The sequence below is a fragment of the Chelonia mydas genome, chromosome 1, assembly GCF_015237465.2.
Source record: "Chelonia mydas isolate rCheMyd1 chromosome 1, rCheMyd1.pri.v2, whole genome shotgun sequence".
Lineage (NCBI taxonomy): Eukaryota > Metazoa > Chordata > Testudines > Cheloniidae > Chelonia > Chelonia mydas.
In genome coordinates this window covers 290086563-290091091 of record NC_057849.1, presented here as the reverse complement: position 1 = coordinate 290091091, position 4529 = coordinate 290086563, and the positions used below count along the sequence as shown (strand labels likewise).

The window sequence follows — 4529 nt, the reverse complement described above, 5'->3', positions numbered from 1 at the left end:
ACCTGTAAAGGGTTAAGAAGCTAAGATAACCTCGCTGGCACCTGACCAAAATGACCAATGAGGATACAAGATACTTTCAAAGCTGGGGGGGGGGACAAAGGGTTCTCTCTGTGTGTGTGATGCTTTTGCCTGGACCAGAGCAGGAATGCAGGTCAGAATTCCTGTAAAAAGTCAGTAAGCAATCTAGTTAGATATGCGTTAGATTCTGTTTTGTTTAATGACAGGTTTCAGAGTAACAGCCGTGTTAGTCTGTATTCGTAAAAAGAAAAGGAGTACTTGTGGCACCTTAGAGACTGGTTAGTCTCTAAGGTGCCACAAGTACTCCTTTTCTGTTTTGTTTAAATGGTTGATAAAATAAGCTGTGCTGAATGGAATGTATATTCCTGTTTTTGTATCTTTTTGTAACTTAAGGTTTTGCCTAGAGGGATTCTCTATGTTTTGAATCTGATTACCCTGTAAGGTATTTACCATCCTGATTTTACAGAGGTGATTCTTTTACTTTTTCTTTAATTAAAATTCTTCTTTTAAGAACCTGATTGCTTTTCATTGTTCTTAAGATCCAAGGGTTTGGATCTGTGTTCACCTATGCAAATTAGTGAGGATTTTTATCAAGCCTTCACCAGGAAAGGGGGTGTAGTGCTTGGGGGCATATTTTGAGGGGGAGACGTTTCCAAGTGGGCACTTCCCCTGTTCTTTGTGTAGCACTTTGGTGGTGGCAGTGTTTAACCTAAGCTGGTAAGAATAAGCTTAGGGGGTCTTTCATGCAGGTCCCCACATCTGTACCCTAGAGTTCAGAGTGGGGAAGGAACCTTGACAATGACATACTTTGTACAAGATTTGTTGTGTTTATATAATAGTGGTAGGAACAGTGATCTACATGGTCATATTTTAATCAGATAACGTCACACATGTGTTTAAACTCCTTTGATATCAACAGGATTTAAGTGTTTTGCCAAATAGGAAAATTTGTTTGAAGTTATGCTTGTTCTTAAATGCTTTGCTGAATGGTGGCCCCAATATACAAATCTTCCAAAATATTTAGTCAGTGTCATGTTTTGCCTCCAAACCAGCTCTTTTTAATATTGGGGAAATCCCTCAGTGAGAATAACAACTCAAATATTGAAAGGAAACTAAAATAAAGGAACATATAATGTGATTAGAGCTGAGTGAATCATTTGTAATAAATGTTTTATTTATTCACTGAATTTTGCATCTTTCTGTTAAGAGACTCCAGTTCTCAACATTATTAATTATTAAGAATGATTTAATCCTCAGACTATGGTTTATCCACAGCAGTTTATTGCAAGTAGTCAATTTTAAAAATATAAACTGTTTTGACTGGATCCAAAACTCTTGAATTTGAGCTGTACATAAGAACATCCTTCTCTCCCTTCCTTGAAGTACTGTTCCATGCAGTCGTTCAAGAAATACCTCTACTGCTCAAGCAAAAGCACTAAGTCCATTAGCTGAAGGAAGTAGTAGGCTAAAAGAACACACACAAAAACATTTACATGGTCCATCCAGTACAGGGGAACAAAGATCCATACTGGGGTAATATAGACTACATTATCATGGGCATCAATATAATATGTAGTTTTGTTGTGTGGCAATAGGTATTGTAACACCACAGAATTTATACTACTGTAGCACTCAATGAAATTGTTGTGGTTTAACATAATTGGACCTAAATAAAGTCACAACTAATACTGCAGCCACATTTACTTCACCTCTTTTATTTACAGCTCTAAGAAAAACAAGTCAGGATACATTTCTGCTATAAAAGTACATTCAGTCCTCATCAGAGGCTCCTACATAGCATAGGTGCCAACTCCGTGGGTGCTCTGGGGCTCAAGCACCCACCAAAAAAAAAAAAAAAGGGTGTGTGCGCAGGGCTCGATTAATCTTTTGTGGGCCCTGTCACCTGGAGCATGGCCCCACCCTCTGCTCTACCTGTGCTCCACCCTGAAAGCCCGCCCCCACTCGGCCTCTTCTCCCTGAGGGTCTTCCCACCACTCACACAGGGTGGCAGAGAGGAGCGAGCAGGGAGAAGAGAGAGGAGAGGAATGGGTGCGGCCTCATGGGGAAGCGGCTGAGAAGGGGCCGGGAAACGGGGCCATGGTCCAGGTGCTGGGGCCCCTTTTGCCTGTGAGCCTGTCGCAATGGCTCCATCGTGAACCCAGTACTGAGCACCCACGAGCCTGGACAGTGTTGCTGACAGTTTCACCAAGAAAGCTACAGTAAGACATAATGTCTTTAAACGGAGACATTAGTGAAGACAGCTTGTAGGTGAGTACAATGATTTTAATATACTGTCATCATGGTAAGGTCATTATGTAGTTCATTCCTATTTTAATACTGATTAAATTGTTAAGTTACCAGTGATAGACACATTCAATAACTAGAATATGAAAAAAGTGTACAACTATACTGAAAATTGCCTCCCACCAAAACTGGCAGAGCTACTGCCCAAACACACACTGCTTCAAAAGTACCCACCGACAAAAACAAAAATTAACGCCAGTGTACAATAGTGTTACTATTCTTGTACTCTGAACAATATTTGTAGTGCCCAAGTCACTCTACCAGTCAAATAGGCTCTTGAGAATAATTGTTTTATGTTGGTGGAGTGCTCTGTGAAATTAACACATGGTGTTTGTCAAAGTGCTGTTGTAATAGAAATCTATTTTTCTGGTGTTGCCTGTGTAGACACAGTAAATCATTTCCCACGGCTACTATTGCTTTTGTGAGAATGAAGCCAAGGGAAAACTTAAAGTTGTTATGGGGGTGACAACTGCTGGCAAAGATAAGTTATAGTGCAGTAAACAGAGCCAAAGAGCAAGTTTTGGACTGCTCCTACTAGTGATGGATATTCTGCTCTAAGTCACGTTTAAGGAATCTCTGAAGAGATGTAACTTTTTACCATTCCCCCCTTTTACTCCGTCCTCATTTGAAATCTCCTCTAAATTAAAACACACCCACCCACCATATAATTAGTATGTATGGTATATGCATCAGTAAATATGTAATATAAAGCATCTGACACACAGTAAATATTAGTTTTTATGTCTTTTCTTCTCTTTTGTCAGTTGAATATTTCCTAGTTTGCGTGTGATGTGGGACCATATCATTTTTGTCTTACAATATTAGAAAAAGATAAAAGTCCCACTGTTATAGCTCTCTTCTTCTTTTCAATGGTGAGCTCCCAGATGAAAACCAGTGGCTGCTGTTCAATCATCTCTCTCTGAGTGGTTATTTCCAGATGCCACCCATCTTACCTTGTACTTGGCATAAAGAAGACAGACAGCGAGCAAACAATTCACCCAGCAGGGAGTGAAAAGGGCGATTAAAAGTCCTCTTAGAGACTTCAACCTCTTGAAGCAATTTAGCAGTCCTTATACAAACTGACTATAAGCCATCACTTTCAGATTACATTACACAGATAAATTAACTTTGCATCACATGCACCCTGGATTTTTACCTGGGACAGTTTAAAAAAAAATCAATCCTTTCTATCTGATTTCAGAAAATGGTACTGACCCACCTGAGTGCTGAAACTGTTGTAAAATCACAGACAGGAAGTGAAGTGATCAGATAATGTTTAAAACTACATGCTGTGCCATTTAATTATTACTGACGTAAGGGAAAACACATTACTTTGTCACAAAAATCACAATTTGCCCAAACAGTGTGCTCTAGACTCTTCTATGAGCCTTAAACTTTTTTTTTTAGTAGATATAAGACCACGGGAAAACCTTGGACACAAATACTATCCAAAATTTGGATCCAGATTCTGATCAGAATTTGACTGCTTTGACCCATCTCTAATTCTTAACATTCTTTCATTTTTAGGTTTTTTAAAAATTATTTTTCTGATATGAGTTAGAAAATCCAGATATTGGTTTTATCACTCTGCCTTCATACCAACTTATTTTTAACTTCCCAATTTACTTTAATTAAACTCTTGTTATACTTACAAGTTTGGAGAACTGTTACTCTCCAGCGCATCTTTAAGGATCTACAACCTATCCTGAAGGACGATCCCTCTCTCTCACAGATCTGGGGAGACAGGCAAGTCCTCGCTTACAGACAGCCCCCCAACCTGAAGCAAATACTCACCAGTAACTACACACCACACAACAAAAACACTAACCCAAGAACCAATCCCTGCAACAAATCCCGTTGCCAACTCTATCTGCATATCTATTCAAGGGATACCATCATAGGACCCAACCACCCCACCAGGGGCTCATTCACTTGCACATCTACCAATGTGATATATGCCATCATGTGCCAACAATGCCGCTCTGTCATGTACATTGGCCAGACCGGACAGTCTCTACGCAAAAGAATAAATGGACACAAATCAGACATCAACAATTGTAACATTCAAAAACCAGTAGGAGAGCACTTCAACCTCCCTGGACACTCAATAACAGACTTAAAAGTGGCCATTCTTTAATAAAAAAAAACTTCAAAAACAGACTTCAAAGAGAAACTGCAGAACTGGAATTAATTTGCAAACTTGACAC

The 4529-nt window shown here is 39.4% G+C and overlaps 1 long non-coding RNA gene across 1 annotated transcript; it reads left to right on the top strand.

The window, feature by feature from the left end:
- Window positions 1-238: 238 nt before the first annotated feature.
- On the top strand, window positions 239-4129 carry LOC122466198. Its single transcript, XR_006291543.1, has 2 exons — window positions 239-296; window positions 3985-4129. It is a non-coding gene; the product is annotated as an uncharacterized LOC122466198 (long non-coding RNA).
- The last annotated feature ends 400 nt before the right edge of the window (window positions 4130-4529 follow it).